The sequence below is a fragment of the Gadus chalcogrammus genome, unplaced genomic scaffold (assembly GCF_026213295.1).
Source record: "Gadus chalcogrammus isolate NIFS_2021 unplaced genomic scaffold, NIFS_Gcha_1.0 GACHA065, whole genome shotgun sequence".
NCBI classification, from domain to species: domain Eukaryota; kingdom Metazoa; phylum Chordata; class Actinopteri; order Gadiformes; family Gadidae; genus Gadus; species Gadus chalcogrammus.
In genome coordinates this window covers 248,431-270,531 of record NW_026613500.1, presented here as the reverse complement: position 1 = coordinate 270,531, position 22,101 = coordinate 248,431, and the positions used below count along the sequence as shown (strand labels likewise).

General features: G+C 46.6%; 1 pseudogene; it reads right to left on the bottom strand.

Moving 5' to 3' along the window:
• LOC130378053 (serine/threonine-protein kinase SMG1-like) overlaps positions 1–19,966 on the bottom strand; it is a 24,405-nt pseudogene extending 4,439 nt beyond the window's left edge.
• Positions 19,967–22,101: the final 2,135 nt, after the last annotated feature.

Below are 22,101 nucleotides of genomic sequence, written 5' to 3'. Positions count from 1 at the left end.
TCTAGCTCTGGGCCCTGAGCGAGAGAGGGGGGGCGGGGGTCAGCCTCACTTCAACCAGGAACACTTAATGTCCATGAAAGCAACAGTTAGAAAGGGGAGGTTGGATTTAAGAGAATTGTTTGAGTGTCATTTGTTAGGAATGCCACAGCGATCCAAATGTTTTCAAGTTGACGGCCCTAGCCTCAAAATGAGACAAATTTGACAAATGTGTTTTGAAGCATATTTTCCCAAATTGATTTGGGGGAATACATTTGTCTGTCAATCACAGATTGTGTAAAATGCAACCCTTCTCATTGGCCGAGAAACAGAGAGGGAGGGAGCAGACCTGTTTGGGTTCAACTCTTACCCACCCTTAATCCTCCCTCTCTCTTTACAACTCTCATAATGGAACCTACAGGCACCTTTGAATGCGTTGGTCCCTGCTCCGTGCCCCACGTACCTGGGTGTTGCTCTTCATGATCTCCGTCATCAGGTCGAAGCCGTGGCGCACGGTGACGGCGGGCTGGCCCGAGAGCAGCCCCACCCTCATCAGCGCCAGCCGGATCCGGGTCAGCCAGTCCTGGCACGTCTGGCGGTTAGTGTAGAAGAACGTCCGTATACCCTGAGGAGGGAGGGACACAGTGAGATGATATACCACCGTTACTCAGCTCACTCCGATGTGAACGAACTAGGGCTGGGCGATATGGGCCAAAATGAATATCTTGATATTTTTTTACTATATCTCGATACACGATATATATCTCGATATATTTTGAATCTCCTCTAGAGCACATCATAAATGCTCGATTCAACCATGTCTGGCATAATGTTACGTCAGTAATAATTCTAGTATTACTGAAACATAAGTCTGCATGTAGATTACATGAAACAACATATTGTTTAAACTAATTAGTGCTTTCTATTGGAACAATTTAGAACTTGCACATAAGAAAAGGAAAATCACAGCAAGTTAGATTTACCAACACAGCATTTATTCAAACCGTTAATTATTTATTAACAGTTTGAATAATAATTATTATATATACACTGCCAGACGAAGGATCCAGCGCTATTCTTTTTCGAAACCAAATCCTCAGTTTCCATCCTTTTTTCTCTCTCTTGCTGTTCTCACTCACCGGTCGGAGGTACACACACCTACAGCAGCGCGCCTTCCAGACTACGTCACACACGCGCGTCCATGAGGATCTCGTGGACTCGCAATGGGTGGGGGGAGTGAGTGTGTTTAGAGAGCCACAGGAAAGAGCGAGAGAAGGGAACGCTGTGCGTCAAACAAACCCCGAGAAGCCCAATCCCTATGAGAGCTCCCCACGTTACGGCCATCAGGAGGCGCACAGAGCTTTTGGCCGTGATATTATATAAACAATTGTATTATATTATATATTATTATATATAGAGCCCCGGGAGTCGCAAACGGCAACAATCACTTTCTCCTCCGTGCCGCAGTTCACCCCGGACTGCACTGCACCGAGTTTGACGGTTGAACGCTGGTTGGCTGTTACGTTACACATGTTCAACACGTGGCCACGCTGTTGAACGCTGATTGGCAGATACGCGTCTCTACGTTCACTTTGTATGAGATCTTGTCGCCCCGTCGCGTGAAAGCACAACGAGTATGCCGGCGGCGGCAAAAAGAAACATTGCGTGCCAATTTATATTCGATGTTCGCGATAGGGGCATTTTATACATCCCCTGGAGAACATCTCGCGATACATCGCATATATTCGATATATCGCCCAGGCCTAGAACGAACCATCTGAAGAAGAACTGTAACGTGGTATTAACCCTAACCCCATACCCTGAGGAGGGAGTGACACAGTGAGATGATATACCACCGTCACTCAGCTCACTCCAATGTTATGAACCATCTGAAGAAGGACTGTAACGTGGTGTTCTGATTGACTACGACTAACCGGCACATCTTTGTGATTTGTTTTGTGTTGGTCTAGCGCACACACACACACACACACACACACACACACACACACACACACACACACACACACACACACACACACACACACACACACACACACACACACACACACACACACACACACACACACACACACACGAGGAGGAAATGGCCGTTTGTTTTTCGGACTTCATAAGCCAAACCACAGTGTGTGTGGGGGGGGGAGCACTAGGCGGACGCACCTTGGGCGGGGCGGTGAGTGCGTTGGCGCAGCCCTCGTAGGCGTTGTACATGAGCTTCTCCAGGTTCTCCAGGAAATGCAGCAGCAGCGTGAGCGGCAGCTGGTTGGAGTGGTGGCCCTCGCTGTCCCCGCCGGCGCCGCTCCACGCGCCCAGCTCCTGCTGCTCCGGGTTCAGGCTGTGGGCCGCCAGGCTCCGGATGATGGCTGAGACGCAGGGAACAGGACCCAGCCAGTCAGGAAGACGGTTTGGTTACTGCAAAACAGCTCTTAGGGAGACGCCTCTGTGGGTGTTTAAACGCTCTCTGTGCGTGGGCGGTGATATGTGAAACAGATCATTTTGATACCGACATCATGACCCCAGTTTGTACTTTTTTGAACAATTTTAGCATTGGGAATGAATTTTATTCTGCGGCAAATTATGGATAGACTCTATCCAACTGCTGTTGTTTTCTTAGCCAACCCTTCATACTAGTATAGAGCTTTTAGTTTTATTAGACCTGTTTATTCTTCTTAGTAGTACAAATTATCCAATATCTGAAGAGTAGCAAACTTGAAGATTTCCGTTTTGCTCTTTGGTGACAATTTTGCCGATTAACTGCAACTTTTCCCCAGAGTACAAACAGTTTGGACACCCTGTTCAGAACAATCACAAAGCTGCATGTGGGCTCAATCACCATTGCGTTACAGTAGCGAGATAATGACTTAACAGACATTTATTGGCGTGAAACGCTTCAGTTTCCCCGCTCTAACTCTTCACCACGGGGTGTAAGTCAGGGGACGTTCTGCCCCTCAGTATCTGCTCCTCCCCCCCTGCCCTCCCTCACCTTCGATGGTCTGGAAGGTGTCCTGCGCTCGGCCCAGTGGCGTGCGCAGCTTGGAGAGGACGGTGAACTGCGCCGCCTCCCACACGGCCCACTGCCACAGCACCACCTCCGTCTTCAGCAGGCCGCGGGGCACGCCCCCAGCCCCGCCCCCGCCGGCCGCCGGGCCCCCGCCCCCGCCGGCCGCCGGGCCCCCGGCCTCCCCCGCACGCTTCTCCAGCCGCTGGCAGCTGTGGTACAGACGCTCCAGCCACGGGTCCTTCCTGCGGAGACCGACACGCACACAATTATTATGCAACCACTTAATTTCGGATGCTTTTGTGTACAGTCTCATTGTACCTCGAGACAGCTTCCTCCCTCCGCCCAACTGAAAGGTGGTTCAAATCTAACCTTCTCATACCGTGGTAAACATTGGAGACCCTCTTCCCAAGTCCCCGGGGGGTACCAAGCTAACCAAGCTAGTATGCCGTCAAGAGCGCACCGCCATCCTCAACAACCTCCAAACACGTCACACTCGAGGAGGACCTCGGCCTGCAGCTCTGTGCTCACCCCCCGCGGTGCACGGCTCCGTACAGGATGAAGCTGATGATGTCGCTGAAGTCCTGCGGGTGCAGCGTGCCACTCGGGGAGCGCCCCATGTGGCGACGGATGGTCATGGAGATCTCCCCCATTTCTGGGTGGCTGTGGTTACTACGTGAAAAAAAGAAGAAAGACACAAAACATCAGGAACATTGAACAAAGCTCCAAAATCAACCCTCTGCACCCATTGGCCAGCAACTCTACCCTTCGATGGACACTACGTATTGATTGGACTAAAACGGTTTGGTGCTTTGCTACCTCGTGGCACCCTTAAGGAGTCCTTATGTTTATTATGGGAGGTCTCACTTGTTCTTTGCGCTTTAAAGTGGAAATGAAGCAATGAGAACTGCGACCATTTTTTGGTTGCTTTTTCATTTTTGAGAATACATGGATTTTCATTAAACCTGAAATTCAAGTAGTTTCACTGGAAAATGAAATGTTGATAACGACTTTCGCAACTAGGGCGCGGCCATGTTTTAAAAATGCAGGCGCTACGTCATCAGAATGGTTAGCGCTTTCAAATAAACATGTCAAATCTTGGAAGAAGAACAGGGGGGTCATTTTGTATTGCCCCTGGATGTTCAAACAAATATTATCGGGTAAAAGAGAGTGGTAAAATAGTTCATTTCCATGTCATTCCTGTCAAGAAGCCTAAACTGCTCCAAAGATGGTTAGCTGCATTAAAACGCCTCAGCCCCCGAATGGGATGAGGGCAGAGAGTATGTAGCGACCACTTTATAGAGGCTGATTACATTGAAGAGGGAGCTTTTGCTGTCCCACCAATCAGCTGTGCACACCCAAATGGCACGACAATTACATGTATCATGAAATGAACGAACTTTAAGACAGCGTGGTAGCCCAGCTGCTGCACCCGTGTACTACTTTTCATAGCTGTAAACAACATCCTGTGGACGGGCAGAGCCGGGAGATGTCAGTTATTATCACCTCCAGTAGCCGCGTTTACATGGACACATCTGTTCCGCATAGAGTTCTATGCGGAACAGAAAATTATCATGTATACGCCTCATTCGGAATACAATTATCTGTTCGGCATAGATTCTATGCCGAATAGAAGAGGTGGTGTAGTCCGTTTTAATCGCCATGTTCACTTTTAAGCACACCGAACTTCACCGCTGTCAAGGAAAGTGGATTTATTGCCTGATTCACGTCTTTGTTATTACTCCGTAAAAGTAGTCCGGTAAGCGTGTCCGGTTGCTAAGCGACGGGACATGGGTGTTTATTAATGACGTGTTTGCGTATCGTAGTGTCCGCGCGAGTCCGAGGTAACTGTAAATGAGTAGGCTACTACTTGTACTTTTGCAGGCTGAACGTTAAAATACTTCTTAACTTAGAGAGATGGCAGCTGCAGTAGTTCGCAATTGGACCTTCGAGGATTCCTGGTCACTAAATACCCGTAAGACCACTCTCTCCCACCAGTCTTGGCTGCGGACTCGCATCCAAATTCCTCTTGTTTGCGGCGGAGCTTGGGGTTAATATATAATAATAAGTTGCTGCGCTGTCCTCCTCCTTCTTAATTGAAGCAGCAGGCAGAGAAAAGCTCTCTCCTGCTGTGCTTTCATTAAAATCAAATTTAAAATCCCCGATAGTGATAAGACATCCATTATGTCGCCGCCGGTCCTGAGATGTGTCAGGTGTGCGCGAGAGACACAACGGACACTTTTGTTACTGCCATGTATACAGTACATTCGGAACACATTTTAGGAACAGATCTGATCCGCATAGAAATCTATGCGGATCAGATGTGCCATGTAAACGCGGCTAGTGAGGCTATGAGCCGCTATGTAAACAACATAGAATGTTACCAACCATTCCCGTGACGTCATCGTATTCTGAAAACAGAGATGGCAGGGCACAGGCTGAAAACATTATAATTTATGCAACTTGTTTGTGCTTTATTCTGAATAATGGTTCATATTTCCGACTTTATTTGTATTTATGGTATATTGAAATATTTAACTAGTGCTATAGACATCTGTTTATTTGATTGCTTCCTTTCCACTTTAAGACCCTGATCGAGGGCTACACACTTAAATAACACCACACGGTATACACCCATCTGATATATGCGCTGTCTTATGAAATTGGCATTGCAAAAAAAGTTAATGCGGCAGAAAAATAAAACCGACAGAAGTAAATGAGAAACGTAATTGCATCTGTGATTCTGTAGCATATAGAACACCCGTACAGAGAAATACAATAGTATGTGTTCTATGGACTCAACCAAAGCCCTAGCACACACACACAAGTTATAATAATAATAAATAATACATTTAATTTAGAGGCGCCTTTCAAGACACCCAAGGTCACGACCTTATAATTGAGGTGGGATATCAGTCTGGCAAACATATCAAATTAATGGGTGGAACGACAGGAAATGGCCACAGGTCATGGAAACGCTCCTGACTGTGTGTGTAACATATTACCCGAGGGCCACACTCAGGGGGATGGTCCTGAGCAGCTTGCCGTAGGCCTGCCTCACCCGGACCATGGAGTGAACCAGCTGGACTCTGCACACGTCCACACACCTGGGGAACGAAGCACAGTCACACCACCTCGGCTAGGAAAACTTCCCCAATAAAGAGCTTTGTGCAACGGCCATTACAGCAGCCACACACATAGCAGGTCAATCAGACCTGAAATTAAATGAAATGATATCTTCTTTGTCAATCAGGAAGTCAGTATGTGGGTGACGGAGTGTGTGTGTGTGTGTGCGACAGTATGTGCTCGTGCGACTGAGTTTGTGTACGACAGTGAGTGCGTGTGCAACAGTGAGTGACTGAGTGTGTGAGTGTGTGACAGTGTGTGTGACAGTGAGTGACAGTGTGAGTGACAGTGTGAGTGACAGTGTGTGTGTGACAGTGTGTGTGTGTGTGTGTGTGACAGTGTGTGTGTGTGACAGTGTGTGTGACAGTGTCTGTGTGTGTGTGACAGTGTGTGTGTGTGTGACAGTGTGTGTGTGACAGTGCGAGTGTGACAGTGCGAGTGTGACAGTGTGTGTGACAGTGTGAGTGACAGTGTGAGTGACAGTGTGAGTGACAGCGTGTGTGTGACAGCGTGTGTGTGACAGCGTGTGTGTGACAGTGTGTGTGTGACAGTGTGAGTGACAGTGTGAGTGACAGTGGCCCTCATTTATCAAACGAGCGTACGACAGAAAACGTGCGTAAAATGGACGTACGCTCATTTCAACGTTGAGCTTGGCATTTATCAATTTGAACGTGAGCGCAGGCTGCGATGAAATCTCACGTCAGGTCTGAGCTCGTGTACGCAAGTTTTTTTGGCGCAACATACGGGTATTTCAATGATGAATAGTGCAGCACAAGTAGCCCATGTTCAACATCTGTATTAATTACTAAATAAATTGGAATTAGCCCAGCCGTTCAAACAATTACAATCAAGTCAGGCCTAATTAAAAACAGTATTGCTATGAAAATAATTAGAATGTGACAGGTGAAATGTTTATTCAGCTGTCTATATTTGCCAAATAGGTGGTCGTGTCTCAGCGATGGCAGATCTGGCTCTGTTAAGGACCTCAACGCACAGACGAGAGAGTTTTTCGAGACCGCGCCGATTTTTTTAAGGAGGGCGATGAATGGCTCTTGAGTCGTTTTCGTCTCCCAAGGCATCTCCTGATGGAGCTATGCAATGCTTTGGAGCCACAGTTAAGGCGAGAAACTAGGCGATCAAACGCAATACCTGTGCAGGTTTGCTCTACCTTGGGGTTTTTGGCCACCGGGATCTTGCAGCGGGAGATCGGGGACAGGTCTGCTATTTCCCAGCCAAGTATTAGCCGAACCATGCCAGCAGTTTTGGCAGCTATAATGTCCCTCTCCGAACGTTATATTAAATTCCCATATAATAACGATCAGCAAACTGGAATCAAACGGGATTTTTATGCTATTGCTAGGTTTCCAAATGTGATTGGTGCGGTTGATTGTACCCATGTGCGTATGAAGGAACCATCTATTAATTATTACGCGTACATCAACCGCAAAAGCTACCATTCAGTTAATGTTCAGATTATTTGCGATGCCAGAATGTCAATCCTGAACATGGTAGCCCGATGGCCTGGGGGCACGCACGATTCTTTTATTTTCCAAAATAGCAACGTTGGGCATCGTCTACATCAGGGCGCACTACATGGTCAGAGTCATCTCGGTGAGTTACGCTGCAGTCGCACTGCACCGGCCTCCTCCCGTTTCTTGCTTGGCCGGCTTCACAGCCGCAACACGTTTTTTGGTGCTGAGCTTCATGTCGGACCATTTTTTCTTCACCTTATTCGGAATTAGATAACTTTAACGGAATGCAAACAATAGCATATATGTGAAATGTTTTAAGCTGGATAACAGAAGTTGTACATTTAATTTATTATTTAATTAATTTAATTAACAAACCTCTTCCGTAGCCCGACGAACATTGGAAACACTATTCACTGCAACAGTTATTTCCTTCCATATAGCATTCTTTTGCTGGCCTTTAATGCCAGCATTTAGGCTACCAAATAAAACCAGACGGTTCGCATCCACCAGTGACCCGAGCGTCTCCATTTGGGTCTCGGAAAAATTCCTCTATTTTACCCTACCGTTGGACGTTTCTCCATGTCGTAAAAGTTAGGGGCGAGACTTCTGAAGACGTGCTTTTATATGGGCGTGTTACGTTAATTACGATCGATCTCAGCCGCCGTATTTATCAACACCAAGATCCTTCGTACGCTGGGATTGGTGCGATACGAAGGTTTCGTAAATCTCACGTGGGTCCTATCGTAAGATGAATCATGCGTTCAGATTCGCGCTCATTTCTACGTTCGTTTGATAAATGAGGGCCAGTGTGAGTGACAGTGTGTGTGTGTGACAGTGTGTGTGACAGTGTGTGTGTGACAGTGCGAGTGTGACAGTGTGAGTGACAGTGTGTGTGTGACAGTGTGTGTGTGACAGTGTGAGTGACAGTGTGTGTGTGACAGTGCGAGTGTGACAGTGTGAGTGACAGTGAGTCTTTGTGTACCGCTGTAGTAATTCAGTGGACAGGGATGCAGAGAGAACCTGCAGACTGTTGCAGCTCTGGAGGCAGACAGTGGGTTCCTCGTTCAGAGCTGTCCAGCATGGAGAGGAGAGGAAACATTCGTAAAAAAGACCAACACTCCTAATTTCTAATACATTGAAAATACTTTGTCAAGCGCGACAACTGGCAGAGCGATGCCACTGCATCAAGACAACACAGGTCTTTGAAAGTGTAACTTCATTGTCATTTTTAAGATCTGTACGACTGCACATTTTGAGCGTCAGGGTTTATTCATCAACTCGGTATTAAGCAATGCCATCAATATCTTTATCAATTCACAAAAGCCCTCCTTTCATGTTGTGCATTGAGCTTACCGTTGGCCAGCACGCCTTTGCAGAACTTGTGGAAGGAGTTCAATGAGAACAGGGGCGCATAGGTGTCAGTTTTCTTCATCAGCAAAGAAATCTCCTGGGCCCAAGTTTGCAAGAGCTTCCTAAACCCGGCAAGTGTTTAGGAAAATAATAAAATAAGCTTCTATGCCCGATAGCAAGGTATTGCCCAACTGATTTAGTGGGAATGTTTGTCGTAATTTCCAAATTCTTAAAGATGAGACAAACTTCTACCAGTAATCGATCATGCGCACTACATTCAGAACATTCAGAACATCACTTGACTTTTAGTGAACAGGGCAGTCAACACAGCACCGGTTGAACATGACTTGTACAATATGGACTTTAATAAGGTACAGTCAAAACGTGTTCTCAAAAGACCTCTTGTATGACTATTCTATTCTGTTAGCTGAATGAATATGACCATGCATGCACTGAACACTGCGAGTTGTGCGTATATACCTGGCCTCTGGGTAGAGATGCTCCTTGGACAACAGGGAACCCAGAAGGCTCAGGAGGGTGCTGAAGTGTTTCTTTGTCGCCGTGGTGACGGTGCTGATGACGGCCCCGTCGAACAGGGACGGTGATGAGGTGGACAGGCTGGCTGAGATGAAGTGGTCGTGCCTGCAGACAATCAGCAAGACGCACAGAGTGTTTGCAGAGCTCCACATATCGCCAGGAACCTTTGAATACCGATACTTGGCTCGTCATTAGTTTCTAAACTATTACCGTGTTGTTAATAGTTGTTCAAATATTTACCATTGCCACAAAAAATGTATGCTTTGTGACTCAAGCTATGGAAGTTTGAGACTACAATTACTCGAAATAAATAGTAGACGTGCACGTTTCCCTCTCGAGACATTTTCTAGCACAGATAAAGGAATTTTGTGTCTATTGAACGGCTGCAGTCGAAGAGGTACACAGTGCAGGTATAATGTCTCATTTGTTTTAACGAGTGTGTGTGTAATAGAGGGTTACCTTGTGCAGTGGGAATAGAGCATGTACAACACAGAGTACTGGACCGCTGGGTAGTGGACGGCCAGCTCACAGTGAACCAGGGGCAGGTTCTGACTGAGCAAAGCAAACACTGTGGGAGACAGAGCCCACATCTAAAAACCACAGAAGGTAGTAAGGTTAGGGATGACACGTTTGAACAAGTGCAATAAAAGAATAAGAACTGATCACGGATAAAATAGATAAAGGACAGCTTGAAGAGTAAAAAAAGACAGAAGGTGAAGAGTGAAAAGATATCAGTCCTATCTAGGGATGCACCGAAATGAAAATTCTTGGCCGAAACCAAATATATTAAAATATTTGGCCGAAAGCGAATACCGAATGTGGCTTTTGCTGTTTTTCATTCATTTTGTTTTTATTATTCACCATTGCATAAATCAAACAACTAAATGTCCTTTTTAAACTTTTTTATCTTGCTTTTCAATAATTAAAAAATTACACATATATATATATATATATTCATACATACATACATACATACATAACATTTTTTTTAATCAAATATAAAATGTTCGGTGTATTTCTTTCGGCTTTTTTCCTTCTTCGGCCGAAACCGAAAATTATGTTTTGGGCCATTTTCAGCCGAACATTTTCGGTGGCCGAATATTCGGTGCATCCCTAGTCCTATCTGTTGAACATCGAGGCTAAGAAAGACTCAAGGCAGAGGTCCTCTCATGGGACAGTCAGAGCAGTGTGCATGAGCCAATAAAAGCTGTGTGTTCACATGCTGAAGAAAACCTTCAAATCACCGTCAACATTTTCTACTCTTTTCGAGTTCAATGTTGTAGACCGCATTCATCTAAACATAATTTACAACACGGGTAAGAAGCAGCAGTCTCTTGTATTGGAAAATAGCTGAGAGCGATGATTTAATGGTTGGTTTTAATGCAATGCATCGATAGTCTTCCATTACTTCCCATTTCCCCGAGACACTATTCGACTAACCAACATACAAAGCTGCACTCTATATGTAGCCATTTAAAAATGGGTGGAGTTCTCTTTGAAATTCCGTAGCCCTCCATGAGCTAATAGAGATACACTAAGACAATGTCTGGCAGTGGATCGCTAACGTGGTAGAGAAGTGATGACACTGTATGTTTGCCTGGGATTGACAAACCATGTGTTCGACAAACAATCTCGCTTGACACACACACACACACACACACACACACACACACACACACACACACACACACACACACACACACACACACACACACACACACACACACACACACACACACACACACACACACACACACACACGTTTCATTTCAAAATCGAGCCCTTTTCTACCCTCTCTCTTTACAGCTCTCCAATCTTCCCTACAGCAGCCTCAAGTGAAAAGCAAGCGCGTCTTACCCCGATGAGGGAGTTCTTGGTGTTGCCGATGGTAGTGAGGGCGCCGAGGTCGAAGATGAGGGTGAACTCGGCCCTCTCTGGGGGCAGGAGCACCGAGGCGAAGGCAGGGTGCTGGATGTCAGTGGAGGGGGACGGGGCGGGGCCGTCCTCCAGCGGGGCAAGGAGGCTGTCCACGCCGCAGGACATCTCTCCCAGCACCAGCTTGTAGGCTGCCTCGAGGGTAGGGATGTTCTTCAGGCTCAGCAGCGCCTGGTACATGCCGTGCGTGGCAGCCATCACCTGCAAAGACAAAAAGAAAACGCGCAAAATTAAACCTCGAGTGATCTAGTCATACGCTTGACAGGAGAGGAGGGAAGCGTTGCTCTGCAAGGAATCGACTTCTTTATTTACATGATTGAAACGGCGTTAATAAGAGAAGCTTAGAGAGGGCCGGACTCACCTCTTTCTCCCTGTGGAAGCGAAGCTCCAACAGTTGAGAGTTTGGTGCCAACAGTTTCTCCACAAATGACACGGGTAACCTGGTGTTGATCTGGTCCACAATCTGCAAAACAGGCAAGTTCAGAACTCGATTCGGTAATGTCTGGATCCCCAGCGCCAAGGGCCTTGAGGGTACGTTCCCGTCCTCACCAGGGTGAGGAGGCCCAGGACGGCGAGGCTGTAGTCCAGCCCACAGCCGTGGCAGGCGGCGAGCTGGTCCAGGCCGTAGGCCAGCACCACCTCCGTCAGCTGGGCCGAGGGCTCCAGGCTGACCAGGAGCACGCTCACGCACTCGTTCCCCGCCGTGAGCACCGCCTCGGAGAACAGCACCTGCCGGGCAGTGCTGACGCAGGACAACACCCTGTTGAGGATCTGAACGGGGGGGGGGAACGGAGGAGAGGTCAGTGGGAAGGCAGTCGCTACCGGCTGGGTCAGCATCCAGCAATAAGCATCAACGTTAAAAATGATCATTTGTCTGTTTCCCCCTCTCTGACTGAGATATGTTCCCATTCAGGGCTCGGGTTGAGCTTTTCTTTTATTGATGTTTCCTCCTCCTTGCTCCACCGTCAGTTAACCGTTAACGCCACATCGACACATGTAGGGCTACTCAAACACAGGCCTGCTTGTTACAGAATGGATCTGGCCTCAGGTAACAGTTTGGCCCTCTAACTCTGTAACTTAGTCGTTCGTTTAGAGTCTAGCGTCTGGTGTGCGGTCCTCCCCGCCCATCAGAGGGGTGGGCGTCCTTACGTCGGACACGTATTCCTGGGTGATGGGCGGGCCCCGCGTGGGGCTGAAGCGGCCCCCGATGGTCCTGGGGGGAGAGGAGATAGACCTCACACTGACTGGGACGGATCACAGTGCTGAGGTATTTTAATAATGTTGTCGTTTTCTGAAGGATTATTTTGTTCATTTGAATATTTCGGCCAGCCGTACAAAAACATATGCATCAAAAAGCTTTTATACTAAACGGTGATATAGGAAAATATATTTAGAAAGCTTTTATACTAAGTGGATTTAAATACAACCCCTACAGAAAAACTGAAACCTTATGGATCAGAATTAATAGTGGCCTATAAAACAGCTGGTGCTTGCAGAAGATAAGGCTGTTTCACCTCGGCATAGGCTTCCATGTCCTCCAGGAACTGCCCCAACAAGGTGGTGGAGAAGGCGAGGTCTGCAACCCAGAACTGCTCCAAACTCTGCAGCCAGCCTACGGCACAGACACAAGTAAAAGGGTTATCTTCTACTACATCAAGTAAAAAGTACTAAGTTAATGGTTACCATTAATGGTTCCAAGATCGGGGTGCCATAAAAACATATTGGACAATGCCAACTGACCTGAGACGTTTGTGGTGAGCGACTGCTTCTGTGTGTGGTCGATGTGCCAGCCTACCAGGATATCAACCGTGTCCTGAAGAGGATGGAGTCACCGTTAGTCCATACATTGTGTTACACTCGACAGCATCTAAATGAAACATCTAACCATTCTGAATGCTTTGGGGGTATAGCAGGTTGGCAGTTGGCACCCGGTTCATTCGTTTGTGGGGGAGTTTAAACACGGCGCAAAACATAAGACTACGCTAGATTAAAAAGCAAGTAGAATCATTACATTTAGAGAGAGTGGAGCCTTGGGATGACAAGGAAACACCCCTCCTGTTAGCAGCTGTAACATCAGTCATAATGTTACACACCCAAGGAACCTCAAACTCTAGAGGAACAATTGTGCTTCGGCTGTAACTGATGAATGTCAGGTTTCGGTCTTAAGGCTCCTCACTCTGGACATTGTTATCCTACTCGTTGAGGCTGCTCATATACGTTGCATTTCCAAGGGAGTCTAGCTGCAATGTCATCAATAACTTCGCAATTTTCCCCACAGTTAATAAACCAGGGATGCCAACGTGCATGTTGGCGCTCAGATCCCCAGAGGACAGAGCTCACTGCAGGCTACTCACCCTGAAGTTGGTACTGAAGACATGTGGGTAGGCGCGGGCCACCTGCAGAATGCACTTGACACTCTGACACAGCAGCTCTGGCGTGTCCAGGTTCTCCAGGATGGACTGCAGACTGCTCATCACAAGCTGAAACAGGCACCCAGATAATCAGCCAGTGAGTGTGAACGACAGACCTGAAAGAGCAGGTTCTAACAAATGACACTAATGGAACCCACAGCGGCTTTAAAGACGATAGGCCAACGTCGTCCTACCTGCATGACCTGGGTGAAGGCCTTCCTCTCTCCGGCCGCCTCCAGGCCCCGCTGCATGGCGATCAGGTACAGCAGCTTCACCTCGTCCCGGCTGGAGCCGCTGAACTTCAGGAAGAGCCACTTGAAGATGCGCTCGGCCTCGTAGCTGATGGCTCCACACAGGAGGCCCAGGCAGGCCGCGGCCTCCTGCCTCATATCCCACAGCAGCTTACTGCTGCAGAGGCGGGATGGGGAACAATATGGGCTACCACTTCAAGGAGGGTCGCTGTCCCCTGAATGGGAGACGCAACATTGGATCATGACAGAGCTGTTCAGACGATAGGAACCCGCCCACAACACACCAGAATTGATTTGTTAACATTTGTTTCTTTCAATATGCAACTGAAGAATTATCAATTTAATGAACGTCAAGTCTAGATGACGGAAAGTACCAACGGAAAGAAGTAAGAACTTGGTCCAGTGAAATCCAGTGATAAGGTAAGCCTAGCATTCAATTAATCCAGCTGCACGCATCTGAGGATCTTTCCCCAAACATTAAACATTACGTCATAGGGCCTTTTGTTTCAGTATCCACTTCCATTTCACACGGCTAGCGGTGTGCGATATCGATACGGTGAAAAATACAATCACAACTCATCTGGAATCACAGTATCACGATACTGCTAATCCTCTACACATTCGTAGAGTTCAAGATGTGAAACAGTCATATTGAACTCCCCTAGCCTAGAGCTTTGACCTAAAACACAAATGTATGCAAGCGTTTTTTCTTGGGTTCCATGGATGTTAATAGTACCATCTCTTACCTTTCATTCAAAACTTCATTCAGGGTACTCAAGGTGGTTTCCATTTGTTTCACCAGGGCCTGTCATGATTAGTTATAAAAGAGAACTGCGCTCTTTAAAAAAGGCACTGAGTCATGTAAAATGGATTAGGGGAGATTTAGCCATCACGTTGATTTACCACAGTCGAGGGAGGCGGCTGAACTCACCCCTTTGTTCTCACTGTGGCTGATGAACTCCTTCAGTTGTTTGAGGGTTAGCAGCCTGCGCTCCCGGTCATCCTCACGGGAAATGCGGCGCAGCAGGTTGGCCAGGCGCGACTCCTCTGTGTGAGGCATGCCTCGGTCTGCGGGGACACAGACACAGGAAGACATTTAGTGGCACTAGTTGAGACTGTTACCACGGTTTGATAACAGAGACCGCCGTTGCCTTTAAGGTAAAGAGCCTGGACTGAATCTTAAAGGAAAGGGCTGAAAACAAAGACCATAGAGGTTTAAAAAACAGACCTGGCCAGACAATGAAAAGACCAACATGCCAGTGTTTTGATATTCCAGTGAGCAGTGTTGAGTCAATTAGTGACTAGAAGAAAAAAGCACTCTGAAGGAGCCACAGCTTTCAGCGGCTGGGAGTGGAGTGCAGGGGCACCAGGCCAGCATACACGGAGCAGTAAGTGGTAGTAAGCAGTAGTTAATAAGTGGCAATAAATAAAAAAACATAACAATGCTCGTGGGGACATGGTTTTGTGGTCGGATAAGAATAACATGTAACATTTGGACAAGTGTGCTATGTGTTGTGTAATCCTAACACTGCCCACACCTTAATAACACCCTCCCTTTGGGGATACTCTGCCTCACCAAGGATGGGCGTCTGTTCAGAATGGATACATCTACATAGGGCTGGGTGATACATCGATAATTGAAACATATCGATATTCTTTTAAACGAGATATGAAACGAGATGCTATCGTTAACATCGATATAGGTTGAAAGTACAGCATATTTTATCCAACAACAGCAGTTTCGAACCGCGACTGCTGCCTGCTATTTCGTAACTCTAGTTACGAGTTGGAGTGCGGCAACGGCAACTTGTTATTGCGTCAACAAATATCTATAATTATCTTATATCGATATTCTGCTTGAAGATATCGAGATATGACTTTTGGTTGATAACGCCCAGCCCTACATCTTTATACACAGGCTCTAGCGTGCTTTAGTCCCCAGAAAGAAATTAGGCTTGCTAGACTCCTTTTAATTGCTTCGTAGTTTCTGATTTAATAATCATGGTTTGATAGATTAGAGTCAAGAGAACGTCAAAACTCCTCGTTTTATTTGGTTGACTACAGCCCTAGCCCCATCCTATATTGGCTAGGGATGCACCAACACCGACACCAGTACCCTGACCCGATACTGTGCCACCCAAAATCACTTAAGCAACGTGGTTGAAGTCAAATTAAAATTTTTCATTTTTACACGGTTAATTTGTCCTATGGGATCATCAACATAGTAATCAATGCCGTTTACTTTACTGTTACTGAAATAAGTCGCCAGTTTAGAGAGGACAGGGGCACCGACGGCGCGGAACAGATAAAAGCATCATGCTACGGTGTGTGGATGGTAAAGCCTGGTCTGAGCATCGATTTATTTAATACCAGTGCCCGAGGGGGGGGGGGCTCCACGGACACCTATAGCATATCGCTATGGTACATGGCGCTTTGACTCACTCACTAAAACGCTCATACACGACGGTACTGTAGAAATAACACAAAGCTGCTGTTGGCCGTAACCATGACAATAATGGGGAATTTTTTAACTAACGTTATTATTAAGTACTCATATCGGTACTTGTATTTGTACTTAAGTGGGATCGGTGCATCCCTAATAATTGCAAAGTCCAATGGCCAGTTTGAAGGCTGTCCACAAAAGCCTGAGCCATTAAAAATATATACATACACATGAAAAAACATATAACTAAACAGTTGTAATAAAATAAGAAATCAGTTATTCAACACCTCAATATATTCATACATGTCAGTTAAAAGCGCCTTACCCTGTGATTTCCTCATGTCCTTGGAAGTTAAAGCACGGTTTCCATGCTGAAAAGGAGTCAAATCCGCGTTCACGTCATTGAGCCTCAACTCTTGCCCCATCGGCTTCCAACCAAATGTAGTATCACAGCCACCTCCACCAGCTTCATGTTCACCTGGAAGAGGACAAGGGACGCATTAAGATAACGCTGGCTCAGATTATTGGGTTCATTCCTCACTGTTCAAAACAGAGAGGGAATAAGGATGATCATATTGGTTCAATATTGAAATAAAGATCAGTTTGAATCACTTAAATAACATCTTCTGTCCGTCCAACCAATTGTGTTTGCTAGACATGCATCTCACCACATTCTACCAGGGTAAATACATTTAAAGCACCAAAATAAGAAAGTAATAAACTAATTTATGCAAAATGATGCCCCAACTCTAAAATGCTCTAAAGGGCTTGTACCTCGCATCACTTTGACCGACGGCCATTAGGGGACAAAGGATCATAGGTTTTGTTAGGTATATAGGTAATGGTGTTGTTATGGTCGTTTTTTAGTAGTTCATCTTGAAAGGATTGGTCATTATGGGGATATTTGGGGTTTTGTGAGACATGGCAAAACAAAGCATAGGTTGCAGTCTATTCACATCGTTGATATGGGATTTTACAGTAATACAAATCTATTGACTTCATCAATGCCAATAGAGGGGAGAAACACACATTTAACACGCATGCATGACATTTCCTATCATTGTAAGGACTGTTTTGCTCACCCTCCCGATCAAGTGAATCGGTGGCTGCGTAGGCATTGCTGTGTAGCAACTGCAAAGAGTCGGGGCTGTCAGAGGGCACCACGTTGTACAAGGCTGCAGCAGCTATAGCATGATGCTTACCGTGGCAATCTCTCGCTTGCGGCAGACGGTGTCTCTCGACCTCTGGACAGGCCAGGCAGAGTGGTTTGCATGCACAGACGGCACGGCGGTAGGAATTAACTTCGCCGTTGAAGGGAAAAACGGTCTGTCTAGTTACTGGATCAGATAAAATGAGACGGAGAGGTAATAAAGTCTATCGGCACGAGGACCTTGGATTTATTAAGTAAGGTGGCAACGGTTATACAGAGTCATAAAGCGTGAGAAATCGAATATGTCTAAGTCCCTAATCAGCGCTGATGGTTCGTCCAGAGCTTCGCCTCCGTGGAAGGTCTGCTTCAGAAGAAGGGGAAGAAGTGTTAGAATCTCTCTGTGACACACTCTTATGCTGTATCTTCCTCTTGGTGAGGTGTGTGCGTTTGAGACGTATGTGGTTCTGTGTGTCTTTGCGTGACCTTGGCTCTCAGGCCCTAGTGTATCTTCTCGTGTTCTTCCTGATGGGGGAGCGCCTCAAAGAGTCTCCTGTTTGTGGCACTCCCGTTCTGAGGATGAAACAGTGCATTGTCTGAGTGTTTACCATTTGCCTGGCGGAGAAATGGGGCCTTAGCTCTGGCCTCGACCTGACTATGTTATCATGTGTGTGTTATGTGTTTAAAAGTTGAATGTGACTGCCATGTGTTGTGCTCATCAGGCGTTAAGAGTTGACTATTGTAAGGTGACTGCCATGTGATGTGCTGATCAGGCTGGGGTAGGAGTTAGCTATATTTATAATGTACATGTGATGTGCTCAGCAGGTTATTTTGCCCAACATATCCCCCTCAAGTCGTCGCAAGACGACTTTTACTCATTAGGGATACGAGGGATAGGACTCCAGCGCGGGACTATCATTATAACACTTTTAGAAGTAACAGAAAGAAGGCAAAACAATCATAAAAACAAACAACCATGAGTATGGGACTAAAATAAGTCGCTGGACCGGGTGTATGGGGAACCACGTGGGAGAAACGCCACCCATGCTTCAGACATGGGTATGCCATACACACCCCACCTAGGGGGTGGCATCCAACCCGTTCTTACATCGCGAACAGACAATACCAACAATACTGGCCGCAGATAATACACAAAAAAGAGAAAAAAAAAAAAATAAAAAATAAAAAATAAAAATACAACAAGCATACAACAATACTAAAACAAATATCAAACGATACCAAAAAACAACAACAACCAACAACAAAACTAACACCAAACCCTAATAATAACAACGAAATGCAACAATAAAACAAACAGTAAACAATAAACAAAAATGCAACAATCACACAAATACTACACAATAACAATCACAGGAAAGAAATGCAGCCATGAAACGTGTCCCTAAATAATAGTAATAATAATAGAAAGATATGAGGTAGATAACGAATGGCAATCCCCCTCAACCCATCCCCAGATGACCACACACTAAGGATGTGAGGAGGAGTTAGCTGGTCGTGTAACAATAAGCAATCACACGCATGGGGTATTCGGGGTAGGCCCGGGGCACGGGAACAACTGAAACCACGGAATAGTCCTGAGCGTCATCACGGGCAGGTGGTCGCAAGGCGCCACCTGAGCATTAGACCCTTTTATTCAACTGCGCTCAGGACCTCAGCTGATAAACGGGCAATCAAGGCCCCTGGAATCTCGCCCGTGTGTATCCCCGAGCTCCATCTAGTGGGACAGCGATATAAACACAACATTTGCGTTCCCGGCGTCGGTTGCGTAGACGCGGGCATAGATATGGGAGCGGCTAAAAACAGTGAAGCGTACAGAAGCGAATACAGCCAGGGGCGCCCTCAAGCCTTAAGGGAACGGGCCGCAGCCCCTGGTGCCGGAACGCAGATCCCTGGTCCGGGCGACGTGGGTGCATCAGGTGCATCAGGTGGGAAGGGGCGGTGCCGTTGGCGGGGACGGGAATGCGGGAATGGGGCAGCCCACCTGGAGAGGTTACTAGCACGTCACAGGCGGGGGGGGGGGGGGGGGGGTCGTGGTGGGGTTTCAGCATACGGTGGTGGAAACAGGACGCCGGGGCCGTGCACCTGGAGAGGCCACTAGCACTCACGGGTAGATGTCCGGCTCGGCGGAGACACAGTCGATGGCGGGGGTTGGGAGTGTGTAGGGGAGCTCGTACTCAAAGTCAGGGGTTGCAGGGCGAGGGAGGCCATACTCACAGTCAAAGTCTGCAGGCACCATTTGGTCGTCCAGGGGAAGCAGGTCCAGGCAATTCAGAAGGGGCATGAGGGGGGCCGCTTCGGAGTAGGGAGGGGGCTGTTGTTTCTCCTTTTCGAGGGCCGTGGTGATGAGGCGTGAGCAGAGGGTGCGGGCGCAGGGGATGCAGCTTCACCTGCAGCAGACCACAATCCCGACAAAGCCAGCCAGGGATGACAGGACGGCCATGAGAAGGCCCTTCCACTTGCCGAACATGTCAGTCATCCATTTCTCCATGGGGTTGTCGACCCCAGAGTCCTCTGCCATCTGGACGGAAAGAGCTCGAAGGCCGGCCAGGGCCCTTGTCACTGACACGTCAGGGGCCGTGTTGTTGGGATAAAAGTACAACATGTTGTCCTTATCATCCCACACACCCCTCCTTGCTCTGCCAATAGCATATCTATATCTATATAGTCCCTTGACCTTATCCGTGGAAAAATTGACAAACCGTTGCTGATTATAGTATATATTATTTATCCAATCAACATTTTTGTTAATAGTGGACCACCAAAACAGGACTGATTCAAACCCTGCCGAAATTTGATTGCATCATTCTTGGGTAGTTCGTCGGCTCCGGTCGTGTCTGCATCTGGCTCCTCCTCCGACCCTGGAACTTTGTGTTTCTCTTGCTGGAATTACAAACTTATGTACAACAGTTAGATGTTCAAACATATTTTCCTTAATTCTATTTCTAATTACTCTAATGGAAGTCCCTTTTGGGACCCTCGAATGTTAAGTGAAGGCATGGGTCGACCCTTAAGCATTTAATGCGGGGTTAGATGCGTCGTTCTGTTAGTTTTCATGCGATAACTCATTAGTGTAAACCGTAGTGCATTAGTCCTTTAATTTAGTACTCTAATTTAACTTTGTTAATCTTTGTCTCAAGCGTCCCATTCCTCTCTCCACCATACCTTGTGGTTTGAGGATTGTAGACACAGACTAGTCTTTATTCGACATGCAAATGTTGAATCACTTCAATCACTTCTCTGAATAAACGTTTTGTCTGAGCTTATTTCTGACGGAATTCCAAACCTTGTCGTGACTTCTCTAGTCCGAAACTTGATTACAGTAGCCGCACTTGGGTCTTTTGATGGGACTGCTTCTACCCATCTGTTGAACACTGTTCATTTTATTATTTATTTTTATTTTTTTTTTTATTTTTTTATTTATTTATTTATTTTTTTTACACTCATTTAGCTGGATGTCAATCATTGTTTGCAAGTATGGTGAAGAAAAACCTTGTTTTCTAATTATTATTATTATTATTATTATTATTATTATTATTATTATTTTAATTCTCCTCAATACCTCCCCCCTTGCGCAATGGTCAAAACCATGCGCATTAAATGATAAGCAAATCTAAGAACGCCGTTGGTGAAACCAACGTCGAAACGTCTAACCTTAACCATCAGCAAACAAAACCAATCTTTTGGGAAGGGAAATCGAAACCAGTATGTCCAAAACCAAAGCCCAATATGGGTGGGTTTACCATCAGCCGCCTGAAACCACGCTGTTCCAAAGTCATGCACTAAACCGAAAAACGTACATGCGTTAGTGGGCTTCTATACCACAAAGGTAAAATAAAACAAAATAAAACGCGACATGCCCCGTTCCAAGACCACCTCTGCTGCCAGAGCTGACATGTCTGACTCCTGTTCCTCCTCCACCTTACACCCCACCCGGCACTTCCTATGATTGTTGCAGCTCGTGACTTCATGATCAAGTAAGCCAGTGCCCACAGCGACTCTGCCAAGTAATCGTGACTGTGCCTGCCTTAGGTCGTCCCGGGTGTCAAGGTGGGATCTTACCCGTCGTTGGCTAACCAGCCTTCCATACTGGCTCGCTGCAGGATGCCATACCTGGGATACAATCAATCCCCACCCATATGGTGGTATAGATCGCAAAGTGGAGGGATGGAGACAGAGTCTTCAGCCCCATCTGCCCTATGCAGCCAAGCGTGTGCGTAATGAATACACCTCAGGGAAACTATAAAACAAAAAGTCATTTATCAGAGTTAAAATTATTAAAGTGTTGCAGCAGCAGTAGTGGCATTTGAAAGGTAAACCCACTACTTCCGAATCCAAATTGACAACATAGCATGTAGGATCCCTTCCCAGCAGATGTGGCGTCAATCCACCTGTCATCCTTGACAAAAGAGATACACC